Genomic DNA, 24,163 nt, shown 5'->3' on the forward strand with positions numbered 1-24,163 from the left:
ATGGGGGCAATTATTAAGGCTTTAATTGAATACAATTTAATTAAGATGCAAGGCTATCCATTTGAAGTATCTGGTAGGCTTCTGAGTACAGAAATAATCAATAATCAGAGGAAACCATGAAATAAACCTTGATGCATTTCTTATCTGTCTCTTTTTTCATTTTTGAAATGCATATGGAAATCTTACTGCCAAATATATCCTAATCTATGGTATTCCAAAGAATTTAGGTCAGCTGCAGTAAGTAACTACTATGTTATGGAAATGTGTTTAATAAATGGTTAGTGACCAAAAAAAAATTAAAATAGCCTACACAAATCAACGTTAATTAAATTTTTGCCTTTTACTTAAATAAAGGACCAAACCCCCGATTAATGACTTCTCTCAATGTTTGCTTAGTGCATGGGTTTCCAAAGTGTATTCTGGGAAATTAGGGGTGGGCCAAGATATCTTGCTGCCTGAGGCAAAGGGCAATATGACACTCTACCATCTGCAGATGGGTGCTCAGGCCATGCTGCTGAGGCAGTGGCAGTGCAAGTACTCTAAAACTGTGCCACCAAGCCAGGCAGTGATGGCAGGGCATTAGAACATAAGAACAGTCCTTCTGGATCAGGCCCAAACCCCTCCAGTCCAGCGTCCTGTTTCACAAGGTGGCCCACCAGATGCTTCTGAGAAGTCCACAGGCAAGAAGTGAGGCTTTTTGTGGGCTTCTCCCTGGCTGTTGCTCCCCTACGACTGGTAGTCAGAGGCCTCAGAACTGCCTCTGAGGCTAGAGGTGGCCTATAGCCACCAGACTAATAACCATTAATAGACCTGACCATGTCCTAAGCCCCTCTTAAAGCCATCCAAGCTAGTGGCCATCACCACATCCTGTGGCAGAGAATTCCATAGATCAATTGCGTGTTGTGTGAACCAGTACTTCCTCTTGTCAGTCCTAAAATTCCCAGCGTTCATAGATCGCATTGAGAAGAGGAGAAAGAAAAGGCACGCCCCAGTTAGGCAAGGAGGTGAAATTGAACAACATGCACCAATGGAGAGAAGAAGGGAAGTGGCATGGAGACTCATGGAGTGGCATCCGTGGTGATGGGGGGGGGGCGCTAGTGCATGCTGCCCCCTCCACTCCTCATTGTGGCTCCACCTAAAGTGACTGCATCACTCTGCTTCATGGAAGTGCTACTTCTGTTGGAAATTCTGAAATTCCTTGGAAGTTTACCACAATTCTCCATTGAGGTAAGTTGTGGTGGACAACCTTGCCTAAAGGCTTGCTCACTGCTTTCAGTCTTCCCTGAATGCGCAACCATAGAGGAGGAATGACTGGTGTGTCCTAGTCCAGAGGCAGGGCTTCATAAAAGACATCAGTGAGACCCAATAAACCTGAGTATTCCTCAGCAACTGATCCAAGTCCCACAGTCTTCTACAATGCCCAGAGGTCCCAAGTCAGACTTGCAGGGTTTTCTTTGTTGAATGGCCAATGTGGAAAGGCAGAAAGTTTGGAAACCCGCTGATTCAGGCTCATGATACAATAGTCTGTCAGGGATACCACTCTAGTTCACATGGTTGTGTTTTGTTTATTACTTACTTGAAAGTTGTAACTGAGCAAATTTAGTATAAACAAAGACACCCTCTCATTTCCTTGTCCTTAGGAAGCCAACTATTTCTAGCCTTCATGTAGCTGCAAGTATTAACAATACTGGCCTTGCTTTGGTTTTCTTGTTAATTTTAGTTGAGAATTTTGCCAATGATAATTTCCAGGCTAGGCAGCCCAATTTTCTTAATTGTATACATTTTCCTTCTATCCCAGGGGGCCCGTATAACAAAACTATTCTTTTCTTTTCTTTTTAAATCCAGAGCAATAATAGTTTGGGTGGTTGTTTTTTTTAATTATGTGCCTGCCAACTGACAGCTTCCATTGCTTACGCAGAGCCGTTTTCCCACACAGGATCCTAGATTGTGGTCCATATTGTAAGCTTTGTGTTCCCAACATCTCAAAAAACTATTTTGAGATGTTCCCTTTATTACCCTGGACATTTTGCCACCTGTATAATCTAGTATATCTGAGATTCTATTTCAATATGCTAATTTATATCCTTTCTTGGGAGGAGGATTTTTCATTTACTGTTCTTTGGAGTATCTTAAAAAAAAATCTTCAGCTTTCTTTGTTCTAACTAAAAATTGTATATGTAACATTTTGCCAAGGGCAGGCCACTGAAAATGGTGTTTTCATGGTGAGTTCTCCTTACATTCTCTACCCCACTCCCCGAACAGTGATGGAGAGCATATCTACACCACAGACCAAGATGTTTAGAAATCATCCCCAGTGAAAGCTGAGAGCTATAGTAGTACTATTTACCACCTGGGGTAAAACTGAAACACAACTCATGTACAGTGAGAATCTGGATTGGTAAACACTGCAGTTTCTAAATGCGTTGTTAGGGAGGATGTTGGCCAGAGTTTAGAGTCCTAGGTTAAAAAAAAGAGACTCAAATTACAGGAGATATATAGGGAATGCTGACACATCACCTGTAAACCTGCTAATCTTATTAAGACTCCTCCCGCCCTTCAAAATTATTTGAATGTTTTATCTAGTCTGGAACTGCTAATGTCTTGAAATTTCATTTGAAGCAAAGTTCACTTATGGGTGCCCCCACCCACCCCAACATTCTATCTATCTATCTATCTATCTATCTATCTATCTATCTATCTATCTATTAGAAACATTTGATATACCGCCCACTCCGAAGACTCTGGGCGGTGTTCAAAAACATGCAAAACAAGACAGCATTAAAATTACATTCTAAATACAACTGAAGTAACTAACAGGGGAGGGGGACGGGACAAATAGGTAAACTACAGGGTAAAAGCCTGGCAAAAAAGAAAATTCTTCAATAAAGATTTAAAAATCAACAAGGAAGGAGCTAAATGAATCTGCAGGGGAAGCGAATTCCAGAGAAGTGGGGCAGTAACCGAGAAGGCCCTTTCATGGGTCCTAGTGCCCCAAACCTCTCAGAAATCGGGGACCGACAAATGGGCCATCTGAGCAGATCTGACCGGACGGGATGTAACTGGATGGGAGAGGCAGGACCGTAGGTAGATAGGTGCCAAATCCCACAAGGCTTTGAAGGTCAAAACCAAGACCTTAAATTGAACTCGGTAGCAAATAGATAACAAATGTATTTACTTTCCTCAAAATGCTTCATATATTTCACACAAATTGGGACTGCACAGTTACCTCAAAATTTCACAGTAGGTGAAATTTGGTTGCAGCTGTAGTTTTGTATATCCTAGACTTTTGCTTAATGAATTACTTCTGTGTCTATCCATATATGTCAATAAATTATATGGGACTCGGTTTCCTACTGAAACTAAGTCCCCGTATGTGTAACTGAACACATCCTCTATTCCTGTTTACCCATGTCTATGTTACCCATTCCTCACTTGTTTCATAAGAACAGCCCTGCTGTGTCAGGCCCAAGGCCTATCTAGTCCAGCATCCTGTTTCACACAATGGCCCACCAGATGCCTCTGAGAAGCCCACAGGCGAGGGCAGGCCCTCTCTCTTGCTGTTCTTCCTCTGCAGTTGGTATGTTGAGGCATCTTGTCTCTGAAACTGATCTATAGCCACCAGACTAGTAGCCGTTGATAAACCTGTCCTTTATGCATTTGTCCAAGCCCCTTGTAGAGCCATCCAAGCTAGTGACTACCCTGTGGCAGAGAATTTCATAGATTAATTATGCACTGTGTGAAAAAGTACTTCCTTTTCTTGGTTCTAATTTTTCTGGCCATCAGTTTCATGGGATGTTGTGACAGAGGGGGAAAATTTTTCTCTGTCCACTCTCTCTGTTCCATGCATAATTTTACATACCTCAATCATTTCTCCCTGTAGTTGCCTCTTTTCCAAACTAAAAAGCCCCAGATGCTGTACCATTGCCTTATAAGGAAGCTACTCCAGGCCCCTCATCATTTTGGTTGCCCTCTTCTGCACCTTTTCCAGTTCTACAATGTTCTCCTTATGCTATGGTGACCAGAACTGTATGCAGTACTCCCAATGTGGCTGCACCATAGATTTGTATAATCACATTATAGTTTTAGCAGTTTTATTTTCAGTCCCCTTCCTAATTATTCCAAGCCTTTTCCACAGCTGCTTCCCATTGAGTCATGAGCCGTTCACCATGACCCCAAGATCTCTCTCCTGATCAGTCACTGACACTCTGATACCATCAACGTATTTGTGAATTTGGGGTGTTTTTTTGCCCCAATATGCATCATCTTACACTTGACATTGAACCACATTTGCCATTTTGTCACCCACTAACCCAGTTTGGAGAGATCCTTTTGGAGCTCCTCACAATCTGTTTTGGATTTCACTACCCTAAATAATTTAGTGTCATCTGGAAATTTGGCCATTTTGCTGCTTACTCCAACTTCTAGATTATTAATTAACCAGTTAAAGAGAAACAATCCCAGTACATATCCCTGGGGGACCCAACTTCCCTCCATTGTGAAAACTGTCCATTTATTTCTACCCTTTTTTCCCTGTCCTTCAACCAGTTACCAATCCACAACGGAACCTGACCTCTTATCCCATGACTGCTAAGTTTACTTAAGAGCCTTTGGTGGGGAACTTTGCCTAAAGCTTTTTGGAAGTCCATGTATAGTATTTCAACCGGATCACCATTATTCACATGCCTGTGTTGATGCTCCTAAAAAACTCCAAAAGGTTAGTGAGGCAAGACTTGCCCAAGCAGAAGCCATGCTGGTTCTCCTTCAGTAAGGCTTGTTCTTCTATATATATATTTAACAATTTTGTCCTTGAGTATGCTTTTCATCAGTTTACCAGATACAGAAGTTAAGGTGACCGGCTTGTAATTTTCCAGATCCCACTGGATCCTTTTTTGAAAATAAGAATTACAGTGCATACTTTCCAGTCATCTAGTACAGAAATCAGCAGTTTATTTCAGTGAAGTCAATAAAGCACATTTGTGGCACTATATAAATTAACAATATTTCATTGTATCCATTTTGTCTTCTTTCCATTTTAAGATGGGTTTTCAAGATGATCGTTTTTCAGATATTTTCTGTTTCAATAATACTTGGCTTTCTGCAAATGCCTGTCCTTCCTCTGAAATACTTTACTGTTTTATTTACTCTTCAACATTGAAGTGCTGCTTCAGTGAATTGTCAACAATACGGTTCTGGCTTTGTTTTCTGAGTTGTTGCAGTTAATTTAAGACCCATGATTGTGTGTGAGTGTTTCAAATTGTTTGCTGCAGCGGGCAATTATGTTACACCTTTCCACATTAAATTTCACCTGCCATTGCCTCTCAGTCATGTAGCATGGTTTGTTCTGCGATTATCTTTTGCAGTCTATCTGGTTTTGCATTTGAATCTTGCATGTGTTGTAAAGATAGTACATATATTTAAGGTTCCTTTTTTCATTCCCCTGAATTTGTGCTTCCCTCAGTAGCACCAAACTTCTCTTACAATTATTTTATAGCAGTGGGGCTTTGGGTGGAAAGTTTTTTTAAAAAAATCCTCTTCATAATAGGAGAATGTAAAGTCAAATAGGTAGTTGGGTATTTAATATTTAATTGCACACATTATAAAACATAACTCTTCTCTGCCTTTGCATGAATACAGAAATTGGCAGAATAAACATTGTGCAATAGTTTGTCCATTAGTAAGGGGGATGGGGTGAGAAAGGAATTGCTGGTCATATGTGGTCTATTGTAGCCTAGGCAAGTTTCTCCACAGATGCTTCTTAATTAACTGAAATTTGCAGCCCACTCTCTTTCAGAGTTTCATAATGGGGAACAGCTATTTAAAACGTGTATATCATGGCCTTGAGCGTTTTGTAGGAATTTTCTCTATTCTGATTTTGCTTTAGGTTGTGGGTAGTGATGGGTGAACCTCCAACCCAGACTCAGAATTAAGTTTTTAAAAAGAGAACTTATCCCCCAAATTCTGAGAAAAGCTCAATTCCTCCCCCCACCCGCTCCCTCTGTTCCAAGCCTATCTAAAACCCTGTCCACCCTGTTGATGTAATTGGGAGCCCTTTCCCCAGTGAGTATCCAAGGCCCTCTTGCCCACCTCCTCCCAAACTCCTTCACCACCCATGTGTATGTTTGTTGGATGGTCCCCCTCCCCTGCCGACATTCTCTCACATGCTTCTATGGCTGTATGGCAGCAGAAGAAGCATGGAGTCAATAGCACTGGGAAAAATGCAACTCCCATTAGTTCTTGCACCTGGCATAAAGCTGTGGAAGCATGACAAATATGGGATGTGAGAGTGATAAGCAACAAAGGTATGAGAGGTGGCAGGAGGGTAAGTTGGAAGCAGGGGAGAAAATGGATAAGGCGCAGGGAAGAAGGAGGACAGGGCTTAGATTAAAATTCAAGGAATATAAGAACCTTTGGGATAACCTTAGAGAATGCCTTCTCTATGACCCCCACTGCTCACTGAGGGAATCTGGGGAGGTCTGCCTGCAGTTGCTGCCAGCTCTTCTGGTGGCAACTCAAGGCTGAGTGTTCTCTGTAGCTGTCCCTGAACTTTGGAATTGGCTCCCTGCCAGTAGGAAGTTTAAATGATTCTCTTTATTTAGCAGGGGGAGAGTAACTGGCCCTATCCACCCCCAGCACAGTACCTCCAGTGACTGTTGCTGGTTCCTATCTTGTGTTTCTTTTTAGATTGGGAGCCCTTTGGGGACAGGGAGCCATCTTATTTATTTGTTATTTCTCTGTGTAAACCACCCTGAGCCATTTTTGGAAGGGCGGCATAGAAATTGAATTAATAATAAATAATAATAACATCCTGGGTGGCTTTTAAGAAGGACGTGAAAACACATCCTTTTGGACAGGATTTTAGTTGAAGTTTTAAATTGTTTTTGTTTATAGTTATTTTCTTGGAAATGTCCTCAAGATTCAGAGAGTATAAACATGAAATAAATAAATAAATAAATAAATAAATAAATAAATAAATAAAATGCTGGACTTGCATTATGGTGAGCACTATTAGCTTATTATTTTCATATTCTTCACTGTCCCCGAAAATATTTGGAACCATCACTAGTTGTGGAGAGGGTCATTGATGGTGGGGAAAGGGGTTTTCTGCTAGGTTAAGGAACTACCAACTTTAAAGAAGTATCCACCCCATTTCCATCTCCTCACAGACCTGTACCTGTGTGAAGAAGTCCTGATCTAGAGTTGGGGAGAGAAACAATGACTTTTCTCTCTGGTCCAAGTCCCAGCTCTGTAGCCGCTATCCCTCAGTGGCTGAATACCTAGCATGCCACCTTCAGCTCTTTGGGTGGTGGGGTAGTGGAAACTGCACACATTATCCTCCCCATGTGGCCACTGTTATTTCTGGGAAACCTACAACATTTTTCTCACCCTTTGTCAATATTCACTGGGTGAATATCAATCCAACAATCTTCTTTCTTTGAATTGTAGCCAAGAGATCAGTTGACAATACATACAACATGTGTGAGGAGTAAATGTCGGTGGAAGGGAGAGAGGCACTTGTGGAGTGATGGGAATCAGAAAATTCAATTTTAGGGAGCTCTTCAAGGCTCCCAACTGCAATAACTTTGATTAACTTTCCAGTGTTTCAGTGCGGGGTCATGCTATCCTGTTGACACCCTTCTTTTGAGATGTCAGTCACATTTCAATAACTTTTTGGTGTGAGCTTGTAAGTCCTGTCTCTTCATTGACTTTGAATGAGGCAGGTTGCTTATGAATGCAGCTTGAACTGTCACTCAGATATTCCTGTATTGTCTTGGCTTGATTGGCATATCTGGAGTGGTGGAGAATTTTCAGGGTATCCAACTGTCCCCTTTTCAGTGGTGAGGTTTCTTCTCTTATCACTGCCTTTGATGTTTAAATTTTTGCCTCTTTCCCCTTTTGAGGGTAATACAATTCTAATGTTGGTTCAGATTTCACTATTTAAAAGAAGCATCACAAGAGGATCTGTCTGTGGTCACGTTTCTTTAAAACTGGGTGGGAAAGAGTTAACATTTCAACTAATAAAAGACCACATAATAACTGTTCTGCTGGATCAGGCCCAAGAACTATCTAGTCCAGCTACCTGTATCACACAGTGCCCCACCTGGGAAGCCCAAAGGCAAAGGGGTGAGGGCATACCCTCTCTCCTACTGCTACTCCCCTGCTGTTGGGGAAAGAGGATGTATTGACGTCTTGAATCAGTCATGGTTTGTCCAGGCATTTCACTTTCTTCCCACCCACCCGCCTACAGTAGTCCTTCGCATAAGTTGTCTGGGGCTGTCCCCATGGCCTTTTCCTCTCATGCCTAGCTAGTGAGCCCCGATTTGGTAGGCTGGATCCTTAAGGAAGGACCTCAGTTTACCAAAGACTGACCCTGGCAACCAGCCTTGATCGTTAGTAAGCCTGTGGGGCATGAATGGGAAGAGGCTAGGCCCCCCACTACCCACTGATATGTGATAAAAGTAGAACTTTGCTGCTCCTGAATCCCTGCTTGTGGCAGCTCCTCAAAGCTGGACAGAGGCACCCCCTGAAATATTTGCTCCCTGGCCAGATAGGGGATGCCCTGCAAGTGCTGTGTATCCTTGCCATGAGGGGCCCTTTTGCCAGGGCACACCTGCTTGCATGGGCGGTGTGGGCCCAGGGGTCAGGCACACAGACCTTTAAAATCCATTCAAAGTTCCCATGCTGGTTCCAAGCTGGCCCCGTATGCCTATCTCCTAGCACATGGATTCCCAGCAAAGGAGAGCCCTGAGTTCCAGCTGCCCAGGGGTGCTGGGCTTGCCCTTCAGGCAGTAACATGCACACACACACACGGGCATGCAGACCGGCAGGGCACAGGGTTTGACAGTGGCTTGATGGCAGTTGCCGAGACCAGGACAGCACTTGCCCAAGTGCCCATCCATGCAGTTTTCCTGCACAGAGCATCCTTCCTTGTTCCCCTTAATCTGCCACTCTCGTGAGAGAGTAGTCTGTGGCATAATGGACTAAGTCTCCAGCTTAAGGAGGACCATTCCTGTACGACGTGAGTACCATCGTGTGAATTTGCAAATCGGGCCCATAGATGGTTCTTCTCATGAGCAAGACTTAGGGAGCAAATATCCCCACCTGGGGCTCGGCCCCCTTTCCTTTCCCTTTCCCCCTTTCCTCACCCTTTCTGTGTAAAAAATAGAACTTGGCTGCTCCAGCTTCCCTGCTTCGATCTGCCTTTTGCACCTCCCCCACCATTCCCCCCTCCCCTTCCTGGTGCCGTGATGGTGTGCCCTGCCTTTGCTGGTACATGGGAGTATTTGTGCTTGTGAACACACATGACTGTTGCTCCTGTCTCAAGGAACAAAGCACTGAGTGCCCGTCCTGTCATCCTGTGCTCTCACCCTACTGCTTGTCAGGTGAAGGGAGCAAAGAGGCGGAGGGAGAATCAGAAGTGCCCCTGAGTGGCTGTGTGGCTTGGCAGATTGGCCAGTCAGGGATGGGCCCTGGCGTCAGTCAGGGATGGGCCTGTAGCCGGCCAACTCCATAGCACGTTTCCTCAGTTATACCTGAATCAGCAGTCAGGCATAATTCTTTGGCGGCAAAACCATGGTTCTTGGTGGTGAAGCTTAGAGAAAACTGAAGGTTCCAATTGCAGTTTGACAAGGCAAAATGGAGTTAGCTTTCAGCCTGTAACCACAGTCTTGTGCATTTGGATATACTGCAGTTACAACCTTGGCTAGCTATAACTGGTTATCCTGTACATCTGAGTCTGGCCAATGTTGATTTAAAATGGAATTGATTGGCCCACAAGTATTTGATGAAGGTTTCAAAATAGCTTTGATTTACAAAGTACGCTCAAGCGTGCAAATGTGACCATTTTGTAGATATTTGGATATGAAACCTAGCCAGATAACTGACTTGAAAAGTGAAGGGCTTGATAATCTTTAGCTCCATAGTAATCATAATAAAGAAGGTAGGCCATCTGGTTTGAAAGGCTTATGTCTAGTGAAAAGGCTAACATTAGAGAAAAGTGGGGAGGAAACCTCATTTCTCTTTTGATAGGCTTTTCTTAGTTTTAGGAACAGATACATAACTTATCAGGGGATATTTCTGGGAAAAGTTTCATTATGTAATAAATATTGTGCCCCAGCAAGTGATGTTTCTAAGTCCATATCACACAGTAAGCTGATTTCTAATCCAAGTGTTCCATTAATTTTAAGCAAAAGAAATAGTGCCTCAGATAACTGAGGTTTATTGTTCTGTTGTTCAGAAATGCCCCACATTTCAAATATACATTTTCAGAAATACCAGAGATGGTGGCAAAGGAGCTCATGATTGCATAATGTACAAATACTTCCAATCATGCACAGGCAGTGATGAAAAATAAATACAAACTACAGATGCAGTTAATGCTGCTGAATGAAATCCGTTCAGATGGAAAACGCCACCCATGAATGAGGTAGAACTTTTGCCTTTGAACAGAGGTGGTATTCTTCCAGCTGAAACATGAAACTGCAAGCAAACATGCTTTTAAAATAAGATATCAGTGATGTACAGGATATGTGTATGTTGCATTTTGACATAAGTAGTGGAGAAGTGCAGTGGTAGAAGTTGGTCGGTGAGATTTGTGCGTGTGCATGCATGTATAGAGCAGCCATGCAGAACTTGTGACACAATTGTTGAACAAAGCCAGGAACTCTATAAATCTCTGCCCCCCCCCCTCCCGGTCTTACAGGGATTGCAGAAATAGGAGGTTGTCAAGCACCCAGCAGGCCAGACAATGGCTGCTGTGCTGTGCTTGGGGTGTGTGTGTATCACATGTTATACCAGCCTGATGTCTAGATTCAGATCTTGACAGGTGGGAGGAGCATGAAATGATGGCGGGAAGCAGATGAATCTACCCCCTCTAACTACTACATGTGCATGCTCACTAACGTGTATATACTGTATGTTTTCATGTGTATGCCCAGTGAACTACGCACATCCACAGTTGGCGTTCTCATGTGTACACCCTGTGAATTGCACAAATCCACAGTTGGTGAAAGGGATGGGGAAGAGAGCGGAAGTGCATTAGCTCTTCTCTGTGCTGCCCACCCCCAGCTATTTTTCCTCCCGCTATAACAGGCTTGTATGATTTGTAACCTCCAATCATGAGTGGTAGGTATTGTTGACTCAGTGGCTCACATATTGTGCAGGCTTGATTTGCATATGCCTCTTTCTTTCTCAGATGCATCCCTCTCCAAGTCCTTCATTACACGTTTTATTGTACTCCTAAAAAATAATTCTTGTTTTTATTGAGACACAAATAATCTCCTTTTTCCAATATGCTGACATTCATATGCATCTCAGCCACTGCACAATGACCCTATATAATGTGATGTCACCACTTCCTCTCTTCTGCTCATAGATGTCCACACACATTTTATTCTTGCAACTCTGCTGTTTTTAAAAGCAGGTGAACAAAGGACACTATCACACTAGATCCCAGCACATTTATAAAAACAAATCTTCTGTCTGAGGTCCCAAGCTGACACATTTCTAAGGAAGCTGGAGTTTTTCTTCAACTGAAATGCCTTGCTTTTATCCCAGTGTATGAATCATCAAATTATTACCATCTGTAGTATTGATCCAGATACATTTACAGTGTAATCCTAAAAAAGTGTACATGGAAGTAAGTCCACAATGTTAATTGAGGCTTATCGCCAGGTATAGTTGTTTGGGATTGCAGCCTTGTGCATTTTAATGTCCCATACTTCAGTGGGAGAGATTGAAATACGTTCTAATTTCCTTCCCTTACCACACCCAGAATCAATGGGCCTTAAGAGTTCTTACCTTTTGCACAGAATACGCGTTCACTTTCTCTTCCAACAGCAACTATCATATGCAGGGGCGTAGCAAGGTTGGAGTGGGCCCAGAGACAAGATTTTAAAATGCCCCCCCCCAAAGTCCAGGGCCTCCGCACACCCCAGGCCCCCAAGGATTTAAGTCTGATATTCCAAAATAAGTATGCTGCCTGCAAATACATTTCACTGAATACACACACACACGTCACAATATATAGTGATATACATTGAGTACTATACATTTGTATTACTTTTAATGCCTAGAACACATTAGAAAGATGAATTATTAAAATGGGCCCCTCGCTGCAGATTAGCAAAGGAGACTTTCAACCATGCAGGGTGAACCTATGTTTGTTTTCCCAGAATTCTGAACAAATTCAGTCAAGTTTGATTGCAGGAGGTTTTTCACAGGAGGCTTTTAAAGCCCTTTAACACACCTCTCCTCCTCTGGAATGGAGGTGCTGCATTCACATGTTGGCCAGATTTACCCTGAAGTCCCTGCAAGTTATTGGGGAGCAGTTCACACACAAGAAAAATAAAATAAAAGCACCACACATGCTTCACAGTTCTCACTCAGACCTTCTGGGTTGCAAAACAACTTGAACATAAGTGCATTTATAAATGAATGAATGAATAAATAAAATTAATAAAATACTGTTCCAGAAGTTTTTGCAATTTTCTGCCATGAAACAAGCCACTTATAGGACTTTTTAGATAGTTTTTTTTAAGTCAGCAAATTTTCCAAGCTGTTTCAAAATAAATATTCAGAGACTTCTCGGTCCCTCCCCCCACCCCATATCCAAGCCCTATGGCAAGCAGATCCCTATATATGGGGGCGGGGGGGTGGGAAAGGTAACCACAAAAAGGAGTTCACATTCTACCTGGCAAATGCTGGTCTGGGTTGAGCAGGGCAGCAAGGGGTCTTCTGCTGCAGAGAACACTCTGGCTGCCTCCTCCTTCCTGGCTGGCTTGGGCCCTACTCGAGTTCAGGCTTCACTGCGGCCTACACGGAGGCCTCCGTGGAAGCCCCGCCCACCCGCCGATCAGCTGAGAGGCGGGAGAAAAGGAGCTCTTGGCAGCTTGTCTGCTGCTTCGATTGCGGGCCAGCAGAACAAGCAGGAGAGACGGCGAAGAGGGCAAGTGGCTGAGGGGCCTTGGGGCTGAGCAGGGGGCAATGGGGAGTCACATGAGGTGCCTCTGGGGTGCCCCTCCAGGCAGTGGGGCCCCCAGACAACTGTCTCCCCTTGCCCTATCATTGTTACGCGCCTGATCATGTGAGTGTGAGAGACACTCAGGCAGCTTAAATTTCACATATGAGAACACTGTGTGGCTAGATTACGTCCTTCTGTTGATACTGGACAGTTCTGCATTATCAGGTTTATTGTTCAATAAATGTTTCCAGTTTCTTATGCAGAGTCCACACCTCTTCCCCCCATTTTTTTTTTTTAAATCTCCTTGTTGGAAACCATGCTGTCCTGCATGTGTCATACTCCCTTTATATTTGTCACACCATCACTGTGCTCTCTGATTGGATGACTGCTTGTACATAGTAGTGGAGATTTCTGCAGCAGTCAGTAAAGCTGCCCCCACCCGCTTCAGTCTGGGGTAAGCATGTGTGTACTTTGCCTAACAGAAGATCCACCAATACGCTCCATGCCTGTGAGTCAAGGGGATATTCCCACTATGGAACTTCCAGTTGACTCCGTCGACCATTTCGAAGATGGGTAAAACAATCAAAAAGGTTGTTCAGAATAGCTGCTGAGCCTGAGCCAGTTCTATTAACTGGTGGTTGATCTGAATATGTATTCTTAGTAGTTCTGTGACTTCAATTCAACATAGGCGTAACTATAGGGGGGGCAGGGGGGCACGTGCCCCGGGCGCCATCTTTGTGGGTCACATGGGGGGCGCCGCCAAATCCCCCAAATTTTTTTTTGAAAAAAAAATTTTTTTTTTTAAAAAAGATTTTAATACAAATTTCTCTGGCACCCCCTCCCCCACGAGTGGTCCCTTCCGTGCCCCCACATTGCTTTGCTGGCCTGGCTTTCCGGCGGGCGCCGCGGCGGGCGCCTAGTTCCATGCTCTTGCCTTTCCTTGGCTTGCGATGGAACTTATATCCAGCCAGAAAGAGGCCCTCTAGTGGCTTGCCAGCCAGGGTGAGGGAGGGTCTCTAGTCACGCATGCACGTGCGACTTGGCCAGCGTGCCGAGTCACGCTGCGCATGCGTGCGTCCTCCCAGCTCGGCTCGCCTGCACATGGCGCGGTCGCGGAGGAGAGCGTTGTTGCTGGGGCTGGGGCTGCAGGCGCAGGCAGGAGGACACAGACACCTGGTGGCACGGACAAGAAAGGATTCGGCGGGCGGGCGGATTCGGCGGGCGGGTGGTCACAACAAGGTGTGTGTTTTCTCTTCTGTCGTGTCATGTAGTCTTCTTATTCTTATCAATCCCCGATTCCCCGCCCGTTCTGCCACTTACTTCCTTCTGCATCTCAGCCTTACATGATCTACAAGCAGCAGCAGCCCAACCCCTTGGTGAAACTTGCGGCTGCCCCCCCTTCAATATCGCTGCTTCCCCATCATCTACGAGCAGCCCAACCCCTTGTTGAAACTTGCAGCCACCGCCCCCCAATTCAATCTCGCTGCTTCCCCCTCCATTTGAAACCTTTTCTGGTGTAAATAGCGTGCGGTTTTGGAAAAGGGGAGTCTTTCTTTAACAGCGGGAGAATAAGGAGTCTTTAGCACTATCACCCTAGTCCCTCGAATTACTCTGGAGTCCTTGGTTTTCGTTTTGTTAAAATACATACAGTCACTCACAGGGTTGTTGTGAGGAAAAACCTAAGTGTAATGTAGGATGTATCATCATTCATTGCATCATAATTCTGATGTTTGAGATACAAGCCAACTTCACAGGGTTGTTGTGAGGAAAAAACACATGTGTGTCAGTCAGATGTATGTTGGGGGGGCGGCAGGGGGGCGCAATTTCAGTGCTTGCCCCGGGCGCTGTTTTCCCTAGTTACGCCTCTGCAATTCAAGATATTCCCCTCAGGGGATGAAGCCGCTCTGGGAAGAGCAGAAGGTTTCAAGTTCCCTCTCTGGCTTCTCCAAGAGAGGGCTGAGAGAGATTCCTGCCTGCAACCTTGGAGAAGCCGCTGCCAGTCTGTGAAGACAATACTGAGCTAGATAGACCAATGGTCTGACTCAGTAGATGGCAGTTTCCTATGTTCCTATGTTCCTAATTAATTGTTTTGTAACTTTAAAAGTCAAGTCTTTATTTTGGTCTATGACAAGCATAGTAAAACAATTTTTTATTGTGTAAGCCATGACCAAAACCTATAAGATTGTTGGAATAGCCTATGCTGAGATTAATTAATTTCTACCACAGTTGCGTGTGGTAGGTGTGGATTTTGCAAATATACCAGTTTTATAATGCACTATTATTATTACCCCTTTAATATTTTCTATATAAAATGAAAATGAATACATGAGAAAAGGCTACACAGGCTGAAGAAACGACAATGTCTTGGAAGTATCTATTTTTTTCCTTTGAGTCACAGTATTTATATACCATTGATGAAGCATGTGCTTTCATTTTGTTTGTTTGCTAGAATGAATTATATATTTTATTTCCATGAATAAAGATATTTTGTTTTCGATCCATTAAGATCAGCAATACAGACAACTTAATGCAACGTTAATGCATATGTTTTATATCTGGATATTTAGATTTTACATTGTTCACCTATTTTAATAGGCATGCATGGGGTATAAGAAAAACAACTTGGAAAATAAATGTTCTGCCATTCATTGGGGCTATTCACACATACAGGCAAAACCTCATTGTTTTCTTCTTATTCCTAAATGTCATTAGATTTAACAAGACAATTATACTTTTAGACTAGGTTGATGTTTTGTTAACAGCATTTTAATTATTGTATTCTGAATAGAGGTTGTCCATGGGGTAATTGTTTATGTTGGTAGAAATGTAGGAATAAAGCTCTTTATGTACTGCTGTTGTGCTCTGCATCTAGTATGTGAAAAGCTTTTGCTTTTCCAGCTCAACTAGTAAGACCTAGTGCAGATATCATACTGACTCCCTGCAAATGTCTTTTGCAGTTTCCCCCTCTTTCTCATTTTCACTATTTCAGCCTTATTGGTAGAATTTCCTCCATTCGTCCCTTTCTGGTCTTAAATTGTAACCATGGTTTAGCATTCTGTCTGTACTGATGCTAACCTGGGCTTCCACCTAACAAGGCCAATTCCCAGTTGGAAGAGAGCTGATCTTGTGGTAGCAAGCATGCATTGTCACCTTTGCTATGCAGGTTCCATCATGATTTGCATTTGAATGGGATGCTGCATGTGAGCACAGTAAGGGGATGGGGCTGCTCTGGGAAGTTCACTTGCATGCAGAAGGTTCCAAGTTCCCTCCCTGGCATCTCCAGATAAGGCTGAGAGAAACTCCTGCCTGCAGTCTTGGAGACGCTGCTGCCAGTCTGTATAGACAGTACTGAGCTAGATGGTCCTATGGTCTGACTCAGTATAAGTCAGCTTCCAGTTCAAAAAGCATTGTTTGCAGACAGTTGGCATTATATCTCGACTGAACCAAAGAAAGGAAGTATACAGTAGCCAAAATCAAGTATTGTTTATTTCAGAGGAAAGTGAAATGCATAATTAATACTCTCCCATTGAAAGCAAATGTGTTCTATTTTGCCTGGCTCACAACACCCCGAAGCTTATTGTTATCTGATGTCAGACTGTTCTACCCTATGCTGGAATTCCAAGACCTTGAAGTCACCATCTGGTGGAGAAATTCTATGGTCCCTAATATCACATAATCCTTTGGTTGGCAATCCCACCCAAATGGAGCATCAATACTTAACACTAAGAAATTGTAAGTGTTCTTATGTTGGTTTCCCCAGGAAAGCAAGGACTTCAGTACTGCATTTAATGATGTATGCCTAGGTCTTACAGGAATCAGTGGCACAAACGCAGGAAAGGAGCAGGCTCAAGATTTACAGGCCTAAGGGGGAAGCAAGGTGGAAGCAAGTCTCACTTATTCCATTTGTACACAATTCCTTGTCAGTGTGTTTAGGACTACAGTGGTGCAATGACCTCGGACTTGTACATTGCACAGTGAGACCTGTGCAGTCTTACTAAGTTATAACTTGCACTCCAGTTCCACAAAATTAATATCTGGAGTTGCTGTGGTGTAAAGAGTTTCTTGGGGAAAACCCACCTTTCTTCACTCCTAGAGTATCCTTGTGCTGTTTCACAAGAGGTGTGCCAGCTTGAGGCCAGCTGCACCACAAGGTAATCTATGTGGTAGCAGTCAACTGTTTCATATGTGCCAGTTCAGCTCCCACCATGCATGCATTCTGCCACAAAACTCTTTTGTTGGTTTGTTTACAGTAATACTATTTATTTGGTTTGGACTTCACAACAACGCTGCATGTTAGAGTTCAGTTTGGTGTTCAACTTAGAGTGAGATTAGTAGAAAGCTTCAAGCTTTTGCATACCTTCCAGCACGCTCCTTGCCACTAATGAACTTTATGCCCCATCTTGTCAGACAAAAGCCATGATCAGTCTTGGCAAATTTGGACAGCAAGTCCACCCAGAGAGGTGTTCACAATGGTTGCCTCACACTTGTGAAGTTCCTTTCCCCTAGATGTTTGTCCAAGTCCGAGCCTGACTGCTTGCCATGAGAGATGAAAACTTTCCTCTTTGGCCTGGCAGTCATGGGCTAGGATTAAGCAGCCAATTAATTATACATTAATTGGCTATGTTGGTTTCCATTATGTGTGTGGTTTTTGTTTTATTTTTTAACAGATACTTTTTGCTTACCCCACACCCTTGGAAAGGGGCAGGATAGAAACTGAACTGAAACTGAACAAACTAAACAAACACAGCATTATCCAGTTGAGTTATTCACCCATGCTGAACCCATGCTGAGGGGAACAGATGAGGGGGAGCAGGGAACATATTAGCATATGTGGCTGAAGCCTCCCAGTTTTACTGCAGGAAGAATCTAAGGTGGGGAAGTAATAAGTGAACAAACCCTGAAAAAGAAAACAAACAGTTATCTGATCATTCATATCTGTATGAAACACCCCTTCTAATGCATGCACAATATAACTAGATCACATTAACAAGTGTGTTTGCCTTGCTTCAACTATTGTCATTGGCCTATAGAAATGTTTGTATTATCACTTCCAATAAGGTTTCTTTCTTGACAGCCAAAGTCTGTGATGCATTTAACAAGCGTAATTTTGTTGCATGCATGCTCAGACAGCATTCTGGCTAGGCTTGCCATCAGCCCATTAAAATTATGCTTTCTTATGCTGTACTTTGCTGAATAAACTTTAAATGTGTGTTCATTGATGCTTATTAAATTCAAAAGCTATTGCCAAAAAAGGAGAAATCAGACATGAGATTCCCCCTCCCTCCACCTCACTTTCACTTGGGTATGCCGTGTGATTTCACAATTAAGTTGGCAGAGAACCTGGAGGCGTAGAAGGGAAGCCTAGAGCAAGGACAATGGGGGCTTTTCTTTGGCAGTGCGAAAAGATGCAAGGAAACAAAATTAAGCTCCTTGTTTCATCGCTGAATGGTTTAATTCAACAAGGCTTGTTCACCGGTATTTCACTCCTGCGCCTGTGATTGGCATGGAAAGGAATACAGGAAAATGAGCTCTTCTTTGCAAAGACAACTCTGTTATCTATAACTTGTCAAATTTCCCACCAATTAGTGTCAGTATAATAAGCATTCTACAAATGTTGTCCAGTCTCTTCTTGCTCTTCAGATCTTCTCTGTTATCAGAGTGCATCCCTGCCTAATTTGTCCTTGTGAATGCATTTTATAAAGGCAGTCGGATAATGTGAGCCTTTGGAGCACCCTTTTGGTCAAGCTTGTGTTGAGCTAGAATCTTGCTGTGAGGCAACATTAATAATGGGTTGGCATAACATGTTTGCTAGAGTGGGTATGATGCGTTGATTGCATTTCCTTGGTGCATTTGTTGTTGCTGTGGGGAAAATATGGATATTGGGTTCAACAGACCATGGGATGTTGAATTAACCTCTTTCCCCCCATTATGAATATAATGGTTTTCATTATTGGCTGTAGGGGTTTTTTGCCCTCCAGAGATGGGGAGAGGGAAGATTAGAGCAACTTGATTTTCCCAGTGCAAACTTAACACAACAACTCACTGAAAGCCTTCGACTGCAAATTGTAATGTGTGCTGCTTCCTCATGCCTTCTCTGGAATGATCTCCTCTTCCTTCCATTCCTGCCAGTTGCCATGTTTGGTCTTTTACGTGTTCCAGTGCAAACTGTGATTCATGTAAACCAGGTTCCCACCTTAAACCATGGTTTCGGTACCTAAAGCACATGGCTTGCATTAATTATAGCCTGTATTGGAGCATGTGTAATATCCATGATTAAAATGAAGGAGAGGGAAAGTGGCAGTCACTCCAGAAAGGGAAAAAGAGCATGCCAGCCCACAGTGGCTGGCAATATTATCTTTGCACCAAGCTGAAGTTATAAAGAATCCACATTTTGAGAGCTGGTGATGACAACAGCTAGTATTATATTAATAAATGGGACTATTATCTATTATTCAACCCATAACAAATATTGAGAGTTCACATTTTAAGTAAGTGCTTCCAGTTCTTAGGATCTGCCATGGATTATGGATTATTATTTCAAAGCTAAGTAATTTATTCCATAGTCCTAGCTGCTGTGTTCAATTTCTGCTTCAGTCAGGGCATTTGCCCACTGCTAATCTCTGAGCCCGTCTCTGTGCCCATAGCCTATCATGTAGTGGGCCAATTCTCTCAAGGCCCATCCATATATGATAAGGCTACATGGAACACAGTTAGCCAAGAACCCCCTGAAATCAGTCCTCATTAAAGCTGAAAGCTAGCTCATGGACAGCAAAAAGTTGCACTGAAACTTTATACAAAGGCATCGGATAATTTGTTGTTTGTGAAACTACAAGATGTATATTTGAGTGGGTCTATACAGATGAAGGAGCCACCTAATGGTGCAGCAGGAAATGACTTGACTAGCAAGCCAGAGGTTGCTGGTTCTTCGAATCCCCGCTGGTATGTTTCCCAGACTATGGGAAACACCTTTATTGGACAGCAACGATATAGAAAGATGCTGAAAGGCATCATCTCAAACTGCACGGGAGATGGCAATGGTAAACCCCTCCTGTCTTCTACCAAAGAAAACCACAGGGCTCTGTGGTTGCCAGGAGTCTACACCAACTCAAAGGCACACTTTACTTACTATACAGATGAAACTGATATACGGAGGTGATGTGATGTTCATTGTTTCTCTGATTCAGAATAATTGCTAATTTTGTCATGCTACAGAGAATGAGTGGAATGCCTCTTCAGGCGTTATGAGCACCCCAAGCGCTCACAGTTAAAAAACCAGAGAGAAAGCCCTGCTGACAATCATCCCCTTTGCACCAACTATCACAGATTCAGTGCCATTCATCTGAAGGGGCACTGCCATAAGTGTGATTGTGGCGTATCTGTGAGCTGCAAACTCCATCTATCCAGATTTTGCTGTAAGAATAACACCTACCTTACCAGGATCCCTCTCAGAGTATCTGGCTATACTGAATGTGTGTACTTAAGTTTGGAGACTTGGGATAGACTGGGGCTTGTGTTGGTGTCCCGATCATCCCACTGCCCAACAGAGTCCCTAACTGAGCTGACAGAGTTGGTCGCAGGATTGGCATTGGAGTCTCCCAGGTTGGGGACTTCAATGTTCACTTTGAGACCAATTTGTCCAGGGCCGCTCAGGAGTTCATAGCAGCCATAGCAACTATGGGTCTATCCCAAGTGGTCTCCAGACTTACACATGTTGTTGGTCACATGCTCAATTTGGTCTTTTGCTCTTGTCAGGCTGATGTTCCGTAGATGTGGTCTCCTGTGAATTCCCCATTGCCATAGGCCACCATCTGGTTAAGTTTAGATTTACAAACACATCCCACCTCTGCAGGGGTGATGGGCCTATTAAGATGGTCCGCCAAGAAGGTTATTGGATCCAGTAGGATTCCAAGAAGTCTTGGAAGGATTTAAGAGTTGCTGGTGATTCTACCGAAGTTCTAGTAGAGAGTTGAATAGTGAACTCACCAGGGCAATAGACACAGTTGCTTTTAAGTGTCCTCTCCGGCCCTCTTTAAAATTGGCCCCATAGTATACAGAAGAATTATGGGAGCTGAAGAGATGATCAAAATGCAAGTGGAGAAAGACTCAACTTGAACCTGATGGATTACAACAAGAAGGACATTTTTGCGCACTCTGGCAATGTGTGCAGCAAAAAAGCAGTTCTTTTCTGCCCGCATTGCATCTACAAACTTCCAGCGGAATTGCCAGGGTGGCAAGAGGGCTATGCGTGCCCCTCCCCACCCCGAATCAGTACTTGGAACCATCAGTTACCCATTGTGAAGTTTTTAACGAATGTTCTGCTGACAAAATCTCTTGTATTCGAGCTGACCTAGATGCCACAATTATTGCAGAGTCCAATATGGAGGTGTCCTGCAACTCCTCTTATATGATTAGACTGGATCCATTTCAGTCTGTGACTCCTGTGGATATGGACAAGCTGCTTGGGGCACTGCAGCCTACGACCTGTGCTTTTTCTTTTTCATTTTCTCTTTTTTTAAAAACACCCCCCACCAATGATAATTAAAATACTTTAACAACCATGCCCCAAACCACAGATTATCTTCCCAGAAATTTCCCACAAACCTCATAGTTCTCCTGCTTGATTTAATTTCTTTCAGGATGATGTTATCAGCAAAATAGTATAAATGTTATACACAAGTGGCATAGCATGTGGACACACACACACACACTGCTGCCAGGCAGACAGACACACTGCAGACTAGAGGAGCCCAGAGGAATCCTTCACAGCCTAACTTAAGCATGTGGTTTTGGAGAACTGATTATTATCACCCACACAATGCAGCCATCCCCCACATCTACACACACACACTGCAGCCATTCTCTCTCTCTCTCTCTCTCTCTCTTACACACACACACACACACACACACACACACACACACACACACACACACACACACACACACACTGCAGCCATCTCCCCCACACACTGCAGACTAGAGGAACTCAGAGGAGGCCTTCACAGTCTAGCTAAATCCGTCTCCTTCCCCCCACCATCCACTACACCCGGCTGCATAGAGCAGTGCTCTAGTTCAGGACTAAACACATGTGGTTTTGAAGAACCGACAATCATGGAGGTACTGACGACTGGAGTTGAACAGCAGTTTTTCTAAGGCAAAGGAGCAATATTAAAAGGTATAGCTGCAGTGGGGGAAGTAAAGAAGAGGGCAGGGAAAGAAACTGAAAGGCTGTGCTCCCAAGGCTCAGACAGGGAAGGAGCTGACTGCCATACTGCTTGTGGGCAATGCTGTGGATATTGCAGCTTCAAAATGCCAATTGCACAGACTCTTTTAGCAGTAAAGATGATTTCTTCAGCCTCTTAAAACACAAATTTGAGGATCAGTTGTGAAATAACCATCAGTTGGGTCCCAGAGGGATATACAAAAGGCACTTTTCTGGCATGCAGTCTAAAGGCTGAAACTATGCAAATAGACGACAGAATCATTTAAATACTACTTCAGTCTAAAAGAACATCACCAACCCTTTAAACCCCTGTTCCAAAGAGAAAAACCTTTGAAAAACTGCTCCATTTAAGCCATTTTTCAACAGATAGGAACATAGGAGCATAGGAAACTGCCATATACTGAGTCTGACCATTGGTCTATCTAGCTCAGTATTGTCTTCACAGACTGGCAGTGGCTTCTCCAAGGTTGCAGGCAGGAATCTCTCTCAGCCCTATCTTGGAGAAGCCAGGGAGGGAACTTGGAACCTTCTGCTCTTCCCAGAGCGGCTTCATCCCCTGAGGGGAATATCTTGCAGTGCTCACACATCAAGTCTCCCATTCATACGCAACCAGGGCAGACCCTGCTTAGCTATGGGGACAAGTCATGCTTGCTACCACAAGACCAGCTCTCCTCTCCTCTCCTCCAGATCTTCACCATATTTGCAGGGGAGGTGTCTCTTCCTTAGTGAATGTATGCTGATGGCTAGGCAGATTAGACAAATGGTCATGATTGTATAAGCAACAGAATGTCCAGGGCTTATAATAGTAGAATGCTGAAACTACTCTCTTTCTTAACTATACTGACACAACTGTGCCAAATACGATAATAATAATAATATAATATAATAAACAACTTTATTTGTTAGCCACCCCATATCAAATTGTTCTCTGAGTGGCTTACAACACATTAAAACATGAGATAAAAACACACAATACATTAAATCATAACAGACCAAGAAAAGGGGAGAGATACAACATGCAATTCAAAACAATTTACTTTAAAAAACCAGTTTCAATCAGATCAAAAAATAAATTAAATATTTTAAAATAAATTTTAATTTTTTTAAATTTTAAATAAAATTTAAGCAAACATCTCATAAATACCTGAAAAAGACATTCAGAATTAAAATCAAAAGCCATATGGTTTATAAACCATCCAGGAAAGATGTATAATGCTAAAATATTCAGAGGAAGCTCATAAACTTTCAAGTACCAAATGGATACAATGATGGTATGGTACACCTAAGGACAAAACTACAAGGTAGCTTTTACAAACACTTGGTATTCCATGACTAGCCAGTCACTTTGCCTATTGTCCAGGTGTCCAAATGAAGGAAATGAACAAGTACATGCGGTCTCATAGAATCATTATATTTTAGAGTTGGAAAGGATCTTGGATGTTTTGTATTCTGAAACCTCCCCTCCCCCCCCACACACCTCATTTAGTGAGCCCTTTGACAAGATCCGTGAGAACAGCTTGAAGGGGCAAGGTGAGGAAGCCTTGAAAAGCTTACCTCCCGCACAGATAATCCTCTTCTTGTTGCTGGGTGGCTGGATCGGCTGCCCAGATGATTGCTGGCTTCTGCTGGTAACTCTGAGGGCCCCACCCCTGGAACTCCCATAATGCACCGCATGAGTATGTGATGCATTATGGGGATTTCCCCTCCCGCTCCCCGAAGACAATCAGTAAAACAGGGTTAGGAGAGCGGCTCCAGAGGTGGGTTTGCCACTGAGATATCACTGGGGTTGGGCACAATTTCAGCGGTACACGCGTGCAGGCAAAACTAGGCTGGGCTTCCTTAGCCTGGTTTTGCCTGCACGTGTGAATAGCTTCACTGTTTTAAAGTGACTGCTCCAACAGAAGTAATGACACTTGAGCATTTACGAGACATCCATTTATACTTGGTGATAGTAAGGTAAAGTGTGCCGTCAAGTCGATTTCGAC

General features: G+C 43.4%; 1 protein-coding gene and 1 long non-coding RNA gene across 9 annotated transcripts in view; one reads left to right on the forward strand and one right to left on the reverse strand.

Annotated features, from left to right (window-relative positions):
* LOC128351357 (uncharacterized) overlaps positions 1-12,793 on the reverse strand; it is a 56,702-nt gene extending 43,909 nt beyond the window's left edge. Inside the window, exon 1 of the long non-coding RNA XR_008319733.1 lies at positions 12,689-12,793. This is a non-coding gene — a long non-coding RNA (uncharacterized LOC128351357). The remainder of the gene's footprint in view (positions 1-12,688) is intronic.
* PCDH9 (protocadherin 9) overlaps positions 1-24,163 on the forward strand; it is a 1,118,779-nt gene that overhangs the window by 165,380 nt on the left and 929,236 nt on the right. The window lies entirely within an intron of this gene.

Source organism: Hemicordylus capensis, chromosome 3, assembly GCF_027244095.1.
Source record: "Hemicordylus capensis ecotype Gifberg chromosome 3, rHemCap1.1.pri, whole genome shotgun sequence".
In the NCBI taxonomy this organism is placed as follows: Eukaryota; Metazoa; Chordata; class Lepidosauria; order Squamata; family Cordylidae; genus Hemicordylus; species Hemicordylus capensis.